This window comes from Macaca fascicularis, chromosome 19 (genome assembly GCF_037993035.2).
Source record: "Macaca fascicularis isolate 582-1 chromosome 19, T2T-MFA8v1.1".
NCBI classification, from domain to species: domain Eukaryota; kingdom Metazoa; phylum Chordata; class Mammalia; order Primates; family Cercopithecidae; genus Macaca; species Macaca fascicularis.
Window position 1 is genome coordinate 6,903,346 of NC_088393.1, and position 15,901 is coordinate 6,919,246.

Genomic DNA, 15,901 nt, shown 5'->3' on the forward strand with positions numbered 1-15,901 from the left:
GCGCGTTTTGGGAAAGTCTAGTTTTAGGGGACCCAAGGGACTTCGTTAACCCCACAGGAGGAATGTGAGACATGTCGGGACAGTCTGATTAGGGGTCAGCAAACTCTGGCTCGCGGCCTGTTTTTCACGGACCCCCAGCTGAAAATTTAAATATATATATATTTTTACATGGTTAAAAGAAACTATCAAAAGGAGCCTTTGTGGGGTCTGAACCTGATAGGAGACCCTCTTTTATTGTAGTGGGTCCAGTATTTTGAACTAGTTTAAAGATTGGCAAACTGTGGCCTGCGGGTCAAATTCTGCCTGCTTGGGTTTGTAAATAAAGCTTTATTGGAACATAGCCACGCCCATTTCCTTGAACAGCTTGGAGGAGTAGAGTAGTTGCGCAAAGGCGGCATGTCCCACGCAAAGCCTAAGATATTTACTATACGGTCCTTTACAGAAAACGTTTGCCAAAACTCACCAACCCTCCTGTCAAGCTGGTAGATTCAGCTATGAGTAGAACAGAAACAGACCCTGTTTCTCTATAAAAATAGAGCTTTTATTCTAGCGAGGGAACATTGATAACAAACACAATAAAGAAGTAAACATATAGTTATTCGAGACAAGGGGCTGGAACAATAGGAGAAAACAACTTGTACTGAGAAAAGGCAGGAGATTAGGCTTCAGCTCCACTCATTCATTCAACAAGAAAACATATTAGTGAACACTGATTAAATTGTTACGTGCCAGAAAGTGATCTAAGCATTTTTTAATTTTTTAATTTTTAATTTTAATTTTTATTTATTTAGTTTTTTTGAGACGGAGTCTCGCTCTGTCACCCAGGCTGGAGTGCAGTGGCACCATCCCGGCTCACTGCAAACTCTGCCTCCCGGGTTCACGCCATTCTCCTGCCTCAGCCTCCCGAGTAGCTGGGACTACAGGCAACTGCCACCATGCTGAGCTAATTTTTGTATTTTTAGTAGAGACGGGGTTTCACCATGCTGGCCAGGCTGGCCTCGAACTCCTGACCTCAAGTGATCTGCCAGCCTTGGACTCTCAAAATGCTGGAAATACAGGCATGAGCCACCATGCGCGGCCCATCCCCATTTTTCAGATCAGGAAACTGAGGCCCAGAAAGAATGAGTGAATTTGCCCAGTGTCAAAACAGCTTGTGAGGGATCGGAGCCCTACTAGTCTAGTGCCATAGTGCATGCTGTTGATCACTAGACGGGTGGTTTTCGAACATTTTTGACCACAGCATACAGCAGGAAATACATTTTACTTAGGGGCTCAGTCCACACAAACGTCTATAACTGAAACAAATGATACTGTAACTAAAACAAATGACACTGTAACTAAAGTACCATGAAATGATACTTTAATGCACTCTGATATTTCCTGTTCTGTTTCATTTTAATTAAAATGTTGACCGTGATTTTCTAAATTGATTTCATCATCTCCTTCTTTTTTTTTTTTTTTTTTTTGAGACAAAGTCTCTGTTGCCCAGGCTGGAGTGCAGAGGCACGATCTCAGCTCACTGTGACCTCCGCCTCCTGAGTTCAAGCGATTCTCCTGTTTCAGTCTCCCCAGTAGCTGGGATTACAGGTGCCTGCCATCACGCCCGGCTAATTTCTGTATTTTTAGTAGAGACAAGGTTTCACCATGTTGGCCAGGCTGGTCTCAAACTCCTGATCTCAAGTGATCCACCGGCCTCAGCCTCCCAAAGTGCTGGGATTACAGGCAGGAGCCACTGCGCCCGGCCATGCGACAGAATCTTAAACTTAAGTGGTCTACAGTAATCAGTCCCTTTCATTCAATTATTAATTTAGTCAAAAATATTTATTGAGGTCCAAGTGCAGGGACTCAGCAGGAGGATTGTTTGAGACCAGGGGTTCAAGACCAGCCTGGGCAACATAGTGAGACCTTATCTCTGTAAAAATAAAATAAACTAGCCAGGCACAGCAGTGCACACCTATAGTTCCAGTTGCTCAGGAGGCTGAGGTGGGAGGATCGCTTGAGCCCAGGAGTTCTAGGCTGCGATGAGCTATGACTGTGCCACTGAACTCCAGCTTGGTAGATAGAGCAAGAATCTATTTCATATATATATATATATGAGATATATATATATACACACACACACACACACATATAGTGTATATGATGATTGATAGATAGATAGATAGATAGATAGATAGATAGATAGATAGATAGATAGATAGAGCCTACTATTTGCTAGGTGCTAGGACACACGTGTAAATAAAATAGGCCGGGCGCGGTGGCTCAAGCCTGTAATCCCAGCACTTTGGGAGGCCGAGACGGGTGGATCACGAGGTCAGGAGATCGAGACCATCCTGGCTAACACGGTGAAACCCCGTCTCTACTAAAAAATACAAAACAACTAGCCAGGCGAGGTGGTGGTCGCCTGTAGTCCCGGCTACTCAGCAGGCTGAGGCAGAATGGCATAAACCCGGGAGACGGAGCTTGCAGTGAGCTGAGATCCAGCCACTGCACTCCAGCCTGGGCGACAGAGCGAGACTCTGTCTCAAAAAAAAAAAAAAAAAAAAAAAAAAGGTAAAATTCCCATGCCCATAGGAAAGTGATACAGTAGTGGCTTGGTGGGAGAAGTGGGTGGGTGGACCTTATCTTAGATAGAGCAATCAGAGATGATCTCCCTGGGACGTCCAACAATCCTGCTTGGCCCAAGACTGAGGGGTTTCCCAGGATATGGGAATTTCAGTGCTAAAACCGGGAAATCCCCAAAGCAGGAAGAGTTGGTCACCCTGAGTCTCTCTAAGGAGCTGACATTTGAGGCAACGTTGGAGTAACGAGGAACAGAGGAAAATAGTTTGGAATTCAAAATCCCTGGGGTGAAAGCTGATGTGGAAGAAACAGAAAGCAGGTCCTTGGGCATAGCCGGAGCCAAGTGAAAGGGGAAGAGCAGTGAGTGGGTGGGGCGAGTGAGTCAGGGGATGATATGATGGCAGTCATTTTATTGGAGGCTATAGGGAAGAAGTCATGATCACACTGGGAAACCAATGGAGGGTTTGTTGTTGCTGCTGTTGTTTTTGCTGTTGTTTGTTTTTGAGATGGAGTCTCGCTCTGCACTCCAGGCTGGAGTGCAGTGGTGCGATCTCAAGTTGTAATCTTGGGGAGTAAGGTGACCGCCTGTCCTGGGACTGCTGGTTGACCCTTTTAGCTAAGCTAGACCTCTTCCTGCTTCCAGCCCTGGCCAGACGTGGAAACTGTGGCCCCAGTTAGCTCAAAAAACAAGCACAGAGTAGCAAAAGACAAGCCAAAAAGTGGCAACTTCTTATGAGTCCTGCTTTTGTGCCACACATTTTTTTTTAATTAAGGTGAAATTAACATACCATAAAATGAGCCATTTTAAAAGGAAATAGTTCAATGGTATTTAGTATATTCACAATGTTGTGCAACCACCACCTATATCTAATTCCAAAGCATTTTCTTTTTTAAATTTTTTCTCTTTTTTTAATGATGGAGTCGCCTATCACCCAGGCTGGAGTGCAGTGGCACCATCTAGGCTCACTGCAACCTCCCCCTCCTGGATTCAAGTGGTTCTCTCCTGCCTCAGCCTCCCAAGTAGCTGGGATTACAGGTGCCGCCACCACGCCCAGATAGTTTTTGTATTTTTTGTAGATATGGGGTTTCACCACGTTGGTCAGGCTGGTCTCAAACTCTTGACCTCAAGTGATCCAGCCCCCTCGGCCTCCCAAAGTGTTGGGATTACAGGCGTGAGCCACCACGCCCAGCCCCCATGGCGGATTTTAAGCAAGGGGGTGTGTGGGGGCAGGTGGAGGGAGGAGTGGGTGGAATGTAATCCGATCTGTGATTTTATTTTGTTTTGTCAATTAATTAATTTTTTAAGAGACTCTTACTCTTATCGCCCAGGGTGGAGTGAAGTGACACGATCATAGCTCACTGCGTCCTCAGACTCTAGGGTTCAAGGGATTCTCCCACCTCAGCTGCCCAAGTAACTAGGACTACAGGCATTGCCACCAAGGCTAGTTAAATACAAGATTTTTTTTTTTTTTTTTTTTTTTTGTAGAGACAGGGTCTTGAACTCCTGACCTCCAGTGATCCTCCTTCCTTGGCATCCCAGAGTACTGGGGCTACAGGGATGAACCACCATGCGTAGCCTAAACTATAATTTTAAAAGCTAGGTTGAGGCCAGGCACAGTGGCTTATGACTGTAATCCCAGCACTTTGGGAGGCCAAGGCGGGTGGATTACTTGAGGCCAGCCTGGCCATCATGGTGAAACCCGGTCTTTACTAAAAATCCAAAAATGAGCTGCGCATGGTGGCAGACACCTGTAGTCTCAGCTACTCTGGAGACTGAGGCAGGAGAGTAGCTTGAACCCGGGAGGTAGAGGGTGCAGTGAGCCGATATCATACCAATGCACCCCAGACTGGGCAACAGAGAGAGACTCCATCTCAAAAAATAGAAATGAAAATAAAAATAAAAATAAAAGCTCAGTTGAGCCACCTCATGGGGAACAGATTGTAGGAGATAAAAGGGACAGAGAGAGAACCTAGGAGTCTGTCCCAGTTCTCCTGGGTGGCTTGGTTTAGGGACCTGGTAGTGGAGGTGGACATGAGTGGGTGGACTGAGGGTACATTTGGAAGTACACTCTAGTGGACTAGACGTGGGGAGTGAGGGATAACGTTTTAGGGTGCGACAGGAGGTGCCTTGTAGCTGATTTGTATGCTCCGTTCTGCTAGAATGCTTGTCTTTGAAATGTGAATTAGTCCCAAAGTGGTGGATATAATAGCAAACAATTTGAGCATAATGTGGATTTTGCCTTCCTTATGCACAATTTTGTCTGCAAGAAACACTAGGTAAATAGAAAACTGCACCTGTCTGGACCAAATCGTATAGGACTGCACAAAATATGCATAAGCACACATCTGAAATATCTACCAGCCAGCTCAGCTTCCTGTGAATTATAAGCCACATTTATCTACACCTAGCATTACAACTTTCCATCTGATTACAGATGATTTTCTGCCTTTTCACAATAACTCACAAGCTGCAGTCCTCCAATAGCCACTTCCTCAAGCAAATTTCAGGCTTTTTTCATGGCAATGTGTCATATTTACTATAGTATTTATGTATTTCTTAACCATCTAAAATGTGTAAAACTCTTCAATCTCAAAGAAGAAATCATGAGGGAAATTAGAAAATACATTAAGGGCCAGGCACAGTGGCTCACACCTGTAATCCCAGCACTTTGGGAGGCTGAGGCAGGTGGATCACCTGAGGTCAGGAGTTTGAGACCAACCTGGCCAACATGGTGAAACCCCGTCTCTACTAAAAATACAAAAATTAGCTGGGTGTGGTGACACATGCCTGTAATCCCAGCTACTGGGGAGGGTGAAGCAGGAGAATGGCTTGAACCTGGGAAGCGAATGGTTCCAGTGAATGGTGAGTCAAGATCACACCATTTTGCACTCCAGCTGGACAACAGAGTGAGACTCCATTTAAAAACAGAAAAGAAAAGTAAAGAAAAACACATTGAGAAAACTAAAATAAAAACACAACCTACCAAGATTTGTGGAGGCAACTAATGCAGAGGGAAATATACAACTGTCAGACACCTATGTTACTAAAGAAAAAGGATCTCAATAGCCTTCCACCTTAAGAAACTGAGAAAAGAAGAGTAAACTAAACCCAAAGCTAGCAGAAGGATAGAAATAATAAACATATGGGTAGGAAAAAACAAAATAGAGAAATAAAAATCGGGAGAGTCAACAAAACCATAGGTTGGTGTTTTGAAAAGATCAACAAAATTTTAATTAACTAGGCTAAACGAGAAAAAAAGAGAGAAGACTCAAATTGCTAAAATCAGGAATGAAAGAGGAAGTATCACTACTAATTTTATAGAAATAAAAAGAATGATGGAGCAATGCTATGAGTGATTGTATGCCAACAAATTAGATAAATTAAATGAAACCCAGTAACCAAAAAATAATCTAAATGAAATGGACAAATTCATAGAAAGTCAAAACTACCAAAATGGACTCAATAAAAAATAGCAAATCTGAATAGACTTATAACAAGTAAAGAAATTGAGTAGTAATCCAAAAGAAACTTTCCACAAAAAGCCCAGGACCATGTGACTATACTAGTTAATTCTTCCAAATATTTAAAGAAGGATTAACACCAATCCCTCACAAACTAAATGGTCCCCAGCTTACGATGGTTCGACTTTCAACATTTTTAACTTACAATGGGTTTATCAGGCTACAACCCCATCATAAGTTGAGGAGCATCTGTTGTCTTAAAATGGGAAAGGAGGGAACACTTAGTTCTACTATTTTATGAAGCTAGTATTATCTGGATAACGAAACCACACAAAGACATTATAATAAAAAAATAAAACTACACACCAATCTCTCCTATGATTATAAATGTAAAAACCCTCAATCCCAAATCCAGAAATGTATAAAAAGAATTATACACTATGATTAAGTCAAATGTATCCCAAGAGTGTAAAAGTGGTTGGGTCAACATTTTAAAAGTCATATTAGTAGAATAAAGGACAAAAACCATATAATCATCTCAATAGATGCAGAAAAAGCATTTGGCAAAAATCCAACACTCATGATAAAAGCACAGGAAACTAGAGATAGAACTTTTTCTTTTTTTTTTTTTTTGAGACGGAGTCTCGCTCTGCCGCCCAGGCTGGAGTGCAGTGGCGTGATCTCGGCTCACTGCAAGCTCTGCCTCCCGGGTTCACGCCATTCTCCCGCCTCAGCCTCCCAAGTAGCTGAGACTACAGGCGCCCGCCACCACGCCCGGCTAGTTTTTTTTTGTATTTTTAGTAGAGACGGGGTTTCACCATGTTAGCCAGCATAGTCTTGATCTCCTGACCTCGTGATCCACCCGCCTCGGCCTCCCAAAGTGCTGGGATTACAGGCTTGAGCCACCGCGCCCGGCGAGATAGAACTTTTTCAACCTGATAGAGGATATCTATGAAAATCCCACAGTTAATATTAGAGTACTTATTGGCAAAAAAAAGAAAAAAGAAAAAAGAAAAAACAACCAAACAATACTGAATACTTTCCCCCTTAGGTCAGAAACAATACAAGGATGTCCACTCTACCACTTCTATTCAGCATTGTACTGATGGAGCTAGCCAGGGCAACTATGCAAGAAAAAGAAATAAAAGGCTACTGGATTGGAAAGGAAGAAGTGAAACTACTTCTATTTGTAGATGATATGATCTTGTATACAGAAAATCCTAAGGATCCTACCAAATCGCTATTATAATTGAGAAACAATTTCAGCAAGGTTGTAGAGTACAATAACAATATACGAAAGATAATTGGAACCTGGTGCCTGGCACTGCAGGCCGGGGTCAGGTGGGCTGGGTTGGGCTCCTCTAGGCCGAGGTGCACATGTTGTGCTGGTAACTGGGGAAGTGAGGAGGGCTGACCTCTTGTGGAGCTGCCTGTTGTTTTATAAAAAAGAAAAAGAAAAAAAGTCGGGCGCAGTGGCTCATACCTGTAATCCCAGCACTCTGGGAGGCCGAGGTGGGCAGATCATGAGGTCAGGAGATCGAGACCATCCTGGCTAACACGGTGAAACCCCCGTCTCTACTAAAAATACAAAAAGTTAGCCGGGCGTGGTGGCAGGCGCCTGTAATCCCAGCTACTTGGGAGGCTGAGCCAGAGAATTGCTTGAACCCAGGAGGCGGAGGTTGCAGTGAGCCAAGATGGTGCCACTGCACTCCAGGTTGGGTGACAGAGTGAGACTCCATCTCAAAAAAAAAAAAAGAAAAAAAAAAAAAAAAGTAAGTGAGTGAGGCTGGATGCAGTGGCTCACACCTATAATCCCAACACTTTGGGAGGCCGAGGTGGGCAGATCACTTGAGGTCAGGAGTTCTAGACCAGCCTGACCAGTCTCTACTAAAAATACAAAAATAAGCTGGGCATGGTGGTGCACGCCTGTCATCCCAGCTACTTGGGAAGCTGAGGCAGGAGAATGGCTTGAAGCCAGGAGGTGGAGGTTGCAGTGAGCTGAGATTGCACTCCAGCTTGGGCAACAGAGCAAGACTCCATTCCACATTCAAGGGAAGGATCAGATAAGGGTGTGAACATGAGACAATGGGGACCCTGGGGGTCTCATGTAGGGGCAGCCCACCACACTGGGCTACAGAAAGGTTCAGTCACTTGTCCACACTTACAGAGCTAGCTAGCAAATTGCAAACTGGGATTCGAGCTCAAGCAGCGTGTCTCTAAAATCCAAGTGCTTCACCTCCACCCTGTACCACGCCTCCTCTGCACCCTTCTGCAGCATGCTTGTATATGCAGATAATATTTCTGGAAAGATAAAAAAAAAATACACTAAGGATATACATAACAGTGGAAGGGAGGCTTAACTTTCATCGAAGAGCCTTTCATGTGGTTGAGTCTGTCTGCATGTTTTTATGTGCGTTTACCAAGCACAAATACTATTTTTCAATGTTTTTTTTGGCCACAGAACTCAAATGGCACGATAAAATAAAGATATTTTTCTGCTAAAATACAAAATAAAATCAAACAAAAATTATTTATTCATTTATTTTAAAGATGAGGTCTGGCTCTGTCACCCAGGCTGAAGTACAGTGGTATGGTCACAGCTCACTGCAGCCTCAAACTCCTGAGTTCAAAGGACCCTCCCACCTCAGCCTCCAGAGTAGCTGGAACTACAGACCACCACCAAGCCCAGCTAATTTTTTTTTTTTTTTTTTTTTTTTTGAGACGGAGTCTCGCTCTGTCGCCCAGGCTGGAGTGCAGTGGCCGGATCTCAGCTCACTGCAAGCTGCGCCCTCTGGGTTTACGCCATTCTCCTGCCTCAGCCTCCCGAGTAGCTGGGACTACAGGCACCCGCCACCTCACCCGGCTAGTTTTTTGTATTTTTTTAGTAGAGATGGGGTTTCACCGTGTTAGCCAGGATGGTCTCGAATCCCTGACCTCGTGATCCGCCTGTCTCAGCCTCCCAAAGTGCTGGGATTACAGGCTTGAGCCACCGCGCCCGGCCAATTTTTTTTTTTTTTTTTTTTTTTGAGACGGAGTCTCGCTCTGTCGCCCAGGCTGGACTGCAGTGGCCGGATCTCGGCTCACTGCAAGCTCCGCCTCCCGGGTTCACGCCATTCTCCCGCCTCAGCCTCCCAAGTAGCTGGGACTACAGGCGCCCGCCACCACGCCCGGCTAGTTTTTTGTATTTTTAGTAGAGACGGGGTTTCACCATGTTAGCCAGGATAGTCTCGATCTCCTGACCTCGTGATCCACCCGCCTCGGCCTCCCAAAGTGCTGGGATTACAGGCTTGAGCCACCGCGCCCGGACAATTTTTTTTTTTTTTAAGAGACGAGGTCTCACCATCCTGCCCAGGCTGGTCTCGAACTCCTGGGCTCAAGTTATCCTCTGGCCTCAGCCTCCCAAAGTTCTGAGATTACAATCATAAGCCATCCTTCCCTGCCTCAAACAAAAACGTTTAGCCAGCACATTTACAAGGGAAGAATTAGTAAAACCACAGGGCCAGTGAAAACGAGTTCGGGTATGAGAATGGTACAAAAACTGCCTCTTTCCTGGGAGATGTCCAGGTCTCCTTGAAACAATTTACCCTTGGTGATTGTTAAAACTATTTTTTTTCCTCCCAGACGAGCTTCTCCCTAATTGATTGTTTTTATTTAACTGATGACTGTTAATTAACCAGCACTATTAGAACTTTACAGGCCATTGACGCACCGATGCGTGGTTTTAAGAGCCTCTTACTTGGTACAAACCTGAGTTTGAGCATCTGATCCTTTCAAGGGTAGCATAAAAGGACAATTTCCATAATGACGGGGCTTCTGAATAGCGGATTTTGTGTAAAAAGCACCTGAGTGCCCCGGAGATCTTTTATTTGTCTTGTGGCTTTGTCGCTGTCCGCTGCCACGTTTCTCTGCAACATGGAATCATTTCCATAGCAAATGCTTGTGACCCCGAACAGCCTTCGAAGGGGCAAGCTGAATACATATCAAACACATTTTTTTAAAACAAAACAAAACAAAACAAAAACATTTTTTTTCAGCCAAAGGTATTAACCACTTCCAGGTAACCAGGGAGCAGAAGGATAGAATGGCTGTGTGTGCCTGTGTTCCATATTAACCTCAAAGGCAAGGAAGAAAGAAAGGAAAGAGGAAAAAGAGAAATGGAGGGAAAAAAAAGGAGAATTTGGAGAGAAAATGAAAGGGGTAACCGGGCACAGTGGCTCATGCCTGTAATCCCAGCACTTTGGGAGGCCTAGGTGGGTGAATCACTTGCGGTCAGGAGTTCAAGACCAGCCTAGCCAACGTGGCAAAACCCCATCTCTACTAAAAATACAAAAAATTAGCCCGTGTGGTGGCAGGCGCCTGTTAATCCCAGGTACTCGGGAGGCTGAGGCGTAAAAATCACCTGAATTCCGGAGGTGGAGGTTGCAGTAAGCTGAGATTGTGCCACTGCACTCAAGCCTGGGTGACAGACCTAGACCCTGTCTCAGACAAAAAAAAAAAAAAAAAAAAAAAGGCAAGGAATGAGAATGAAAGAGGTTTAAAAAAAGAGAGAAACAAAAAATTTCAGTAACAGAAGCTGTCAAGTATACTAGCTGCCTTCTTTATGAAAACAGAGATAAAAATGTTCAATTCTGGATGGGCATGGTGGCTCCTGCCTATAATCCCTGCACGCTGGGAGGCCAAGGCAGGGTGATCGTTTGAGGCCAGGAGTTTGAGACCAGTCTGGACAAGAAAGCGAGACCTCATCTCTACAAAAAAATAAATAAAATCAGACTGGGCACAGTGGTTCACACGTGTAATCCCAGTACTTTGGGAGGTTGAGGTGGGCAGATCACTTGAGGCCAGTAGTTTGAGACCAGCCTGACCAACATGGTGAAACTCCGTCTCTACTAAAAATACAAAAATTAGCCAGGCATGCTGGCAGGCGCCTGTAATCCCAGCTACTCGGGAGGCTGAGGCAGGAGAATTGCTTGAATCCAGGAGGCAGAGGTTGCAGTGAACTGAGATTGCACCACTTCACTCCAGCCTGGGTGACAGAGCAAGACTCCATCTCAATCAATCAATCAATCAATCAATCAAATCAACTGGGCATGGCAATGCAGACCTATAGTCCCAGCTACCCGAGAGGCTGAGGTGGAAGGATTGCTTGAGCCTGGAGAGGTTGAGATTGTAGTGAGCAGAGATTGTGCCATTGTACAATGGGCAACAGAGCAAGACCCTGTCTCAAAATAGTAAGAAGAAGAACTCAAAAAAGAGAATGTTCAATTCTTAGCTTAATTACAACCAAGCTGTAACAGTAACATAGTGCGTTCACTAGTCTAGGTTCTGTGCCTGAATGTTAGCAACTTTTCAGAATTGATACAAAGATTTATCTTACAACTTGGCAAGGCAATCTAACAAAGGGGACTGTGGGGGCTTTGCAACTAGTTCGCATCTTTATAAACGACACTGGCTTCATCTGCATTATTTTAAGGATATCACCGTGTCAACTGCACCACTTTTATTATTATTGTTGTTTTAATAGAGACAGGAGGCTGGGCACTGTGGCTCATGCCTGTAATCCCAGACTTTGGGAGGCTGAAGTGGGAGGATCACCTGAGCTGAGAGAGGTTGAGGCTATAGTGAGCCACAATTATGCCACTGCACTCCATTCTAAACAACAGAGTGACACCCTGTCTCAAAAAAACAAAACAAACAAAAAAACCAAATTGAGATATAACTTACATACATCAAAGTGCACAATTCTTAATTGTTTACATATGTGTGACTTTTTACGTGTGTGTGTGTGTGAACCCTTACCACCAGCACCTGGATCAAGGTATAGAACATTTCCTTCTCCCCAAAAGGTTCTCTCTTGTCCTTTTCCAGTAGATACCTCTACTCCATTTTTCTGACTTCTACCACCACATGTATTTTGCTTACTCTTTCATTTTATTTTAATTTTTTAGATGGAGTCTTGCTCTGTCGCCCAGGCTGGGGTGCAGTGGCGCGATCTCAGCTCACTGCAACCGCCATCTCCTGGTTCAAGCGATTCTTCTGCCTCAGCCTCCCAAGTAGCTGGGACTACAGGTGCATACCACAACGCCCAGCTGATTTTTTGTATTTTTAGTAGAGATGGAGTTTTGCCATGTTGGCCAGGCTTGTCTTGAACTCCTGACCTCAAGTGATCTGCCTGCCTCAACCTCCCAGTGCTGGGATTACAGGCATAAGCTACCACGCCCAGCCTTTTCTGGCTTCTTTAGTATGATATTATATCTGTGAAGTTCATTCATATTGTTGAATGCATCAGTTGTTCATTCTTTTAAAAAAAAATCTGAGTGGTATTTCATTAAAAAAATATACCACTATTTATAGGTTTATTCTCTTGTTGACAGACATTTGGTTTTCTTCTAATATCCTTTAAAAAGAGTTTTTGTTTTTTTTTTTGTTTTTTTTTTTTTTTTTGAGACAGAGTCTCACTCTGTCTCCCAGGCTGGAGTACAGTGGTGAGAATTCGGCTCACTGCAACCTCCGCCTCCGAGTTTCAAGTGATTCTCCTGCTTCAGCCTACGAGTAGCTGGATAACAGGCACCTGTCACCACACCCGGCTAATTTTTATATTTTTAGTAGAGACAGGGTTTCACCATGTTTGCCAGGCTGGTCTTGAACTCCTGACCTTGGGTGATCTGCCTACCTCGGCCTCCCAAAGTGTTGGGATTACAGGCATGAGCCACTGTGCCCGGCCCGTCAAATTTTTAACAGACACAATTGGCAAGAAACTTTACGCACACAAACAAGCAGTAAGAAACTTCAAACCATTTTCTACAAGCCTTTAAAAATTACAACAGGTGGCCGGGCGCGGTGGCTCAAGCCGGTAATCCCAGCACTTTGGGAGGCCGAGACGGGCAGATCACGAGGTCAGGAGATCGAGACCATCTTGGCTAACACGGTGAAACCCCGTCTCTACTAAAAAAAAAAAAAAAATACAAAAAACTAGCCGGGCGAGGTGGCGGGCGCCTGTAGTCCCAGCTACTTGGGAGGCTGAGGCAGGAGAATGGCATAAACCTGGGAGGCGGAGCTTGCAGTGAGCTGAGATCTGGCCACTGCACTCCAGCCTGGGCGACAGAGCGAGACTCCGTCTCAAAAAAAAAAAAAAAAAAAAAAAAAAAAAATTACAACAGGTGAAATTATGTCTAAGGACCCCTCTTCTTTATTCATTAACAAATATAAGTTTCAAAAATTCTTGACTGGGCACGGTGGCTCACACCTGTAATCCCAGCATTTCGGGAGGCCTAGGCAGGTGGATCACAAGGTCAGGAGATCGAGACCATCCTGGGTAACATGGTGAAACCCCGTCTCTACTAAAAATACAAAAAAAATTAGCTGGGCATGGTGGCGTCCACCTGTAGTCCCAGCTGCTGGGGAGGCTGAGGCAGGAGAATGGTGTGAACCTGGGAGGCAGAGCTTGCAGTGAGCTGAGATCACACCACTGCACTCCAGCCTGGGTGACAGAGCAAGCCTCCATCTCAAAAAAAAAAAAAAAAAAAAGAAAGAAATAAGTTATTGTAATGATATAAATGGCTTTTTGAATCCAGTTGAGTGTTTTCCCATCAGGCACTTCAAATGATAATGATGCTCTAATTTGCATGCATTGTTGGAACAGTCATCCAGTTGCTGGCTTGATCCCTGCTGAAAGAGCCTACCAGCTGCAAATTGACAGAAGAATCTGATACATGTAAAGCTGGGGACTTGGAGGTTTTGTCTGGCGCTGCATCCACCAGGAGCCCCCTTCTGGTCTCCTCCAAGAACTGCACCTTGGCTTCACGGCCTTTCCTTGGCACCTGGAACATGGACTCCTTCAGTATCTTCCAGTACCTGGATCCACAGTGACACAGGATGTTCGTGGTGGACAGCGAGTGTCAGACGTAGGGATCAAAGACACACCTCCAGACCTCACTCCATACTGGCCACACAGAGAACACCTTTTCAGACGTTCTCGGCCATAGCAGTGTTACTTGCTGCTGTCAACATCCACTGCATTCTGTCAAATGTGTGTCATTTAAAGACCACAAGACATAACAAAAATTAATTCATTAAAACTTCCTGTATTTTATTTTTTAAACTGAGATAGGGTTTCTCTCTGTAGCCCGGGCTAGAGTGCAGTGGTGCAATCACAGCTTACTGCAACCTCAAACTCCTGGGATCAAACAATCTTCCTGCTTCCCAAGTAGCTGGGACTACAGGTACACGTCACCACATCTCGTTAATTTTCAAATTTTTAGGAGAGATGAGGTCTCTCTATGTTGCTCAGACTGGCCTCAAACTCTTGACCTCGAGCGATCCCTCCGTGTTGGCCTTCCAAAGTGCTGGAATTACAGGTGTGAGCCACCATGCCTGGCTTAATTTTGCTTTTACACAGACACACACACATACACACACACAAACACACACACACACGATAAGAAAATTGCAATTTCAGGAGCCAAGACTTAGGACATCATTGATTCCTGATGGGGTTGGTCAAAACAAAACAAAACAGGACCACAAGATGGCAGTATTGCCTAACAAGCTTTATTGCACGGCACTTAGATAGGTTTGCATGTGGGCGCTGTCCCTTCCAGCAGGACTCCTTCCAGAGGAGCTCCTGGAACAGAGGAGAGTTAGAGGCAGGGTTTAAGTGTCTAGGTGATGTCATTCAGTAGCAAGGTGGCGAGAGTCTGCATCATAGAACTCTGAAAGGCAAAAATAATTTGGAGTTTCTTATGGCTATAAGATTTGTCTTCTCTGTGATTAATAGGTGTTGGGTGCAATTTTGTGGGGTATGCAAAGTAGGTAGGCTCTAAACGACTAAACATATGCTTATTTGTGCAATATTTATAGCAATGGATTGTGTGAGAATTTGAGCTTGGTGCTGGTGGGCTTTGAGCTGTCAGGTCTCTGCCTGCCTGCTGTAAAGAAATAAATGGGGGCCGGGCATGGTGGCTCACGCCTGTAATCCCAGCACTTTGGGAGGCCAAGGCAGGCAGATCATGAGGTCAGGAGATTGAGACCACGGTAAAATCTTGTCTGTACAAAAAATACAAAAAATTAGCTGGGCGCAGTGCCGGGTGCCTGTAATTCCAGCTACTCGGGAAGCTGAAGCAGGAGAATGGCGTGAACCCACCAGGCAGAGTTTGCAGTGAGCCGAGATGGTGCCACGGCACTCCAGCCTGGGCAACAGAGTGAGATTCTGTCAAAAAAAAAAAGAGAGAGAGAAAGAAAGAAAGAGAGAGAAAAAGAAAGAAAGAAAGAAAGAAAGAAAGAAAGAAAGAAAGAAAGAAAGAAAGAAAGAAAGAAAGAAAGAAAGAAAGAGAGAGAGAGAGAGAGAAAGAAAGAAAAGAAAGAAAGAAAGAAAGAAAGAAAGAAAGAAAGAAAGAAAGAAAGAAAGAAAGAGAGAGAGAAAGAGAGAGAAAGAAAGAAAAAGAAGGCCGGGCGCGGTGGCTCAAGCCTGTAATCCCAGCACTTTGGGAGGCCGAGACGGGTGGATCACGAGGTCAGGAGATCGAGACCATCCTGGCTACCACGGTGAAACCCCGTCTCTACTAAAAAATACAAAAAACTAGCCGGGCGAGGTGGCGGGCGCCTGTAGTCCCAGCTACTCGGGAGGCTGAGGCAGCAGAATGGCGTAAACCCAGGAGGCGGAGCTTGCAGTGAGCCGAGATCGCGCCACTGCACTCCAGCCTGGGTGACAGAGCCAGACTCCGTCTCAAAAAAAAAAAAAGAAAGAAAGAAAGAAAAAGAAAGAGAGAAGGAAAGAAAGAAAAAGAACAAAAGAGAAAGGAAAGAAAGAAAGAAGAAAGGAGAAAGAAAAAGAAAGAAACAAAGAAAGAGAAAGAAAGAAGAAAGAAAGAAAGGGAGAGAG

General features: G+C 44.7%; 1 protein-coding gene across 5 annotated transcripts in view; it reads right to left on the bottom strand.

The window, feature by feature from the left end:
* The window catches only part of RFX2 (regulatory factor X2), a 205,251-nt gene that overhangs the window by 127,879 nt on the left and 61,471 nt on the right, over window positions 1-15,901 (bottom strand). The gene's annotated exons all lie outside the window — the stretch shown is intronic.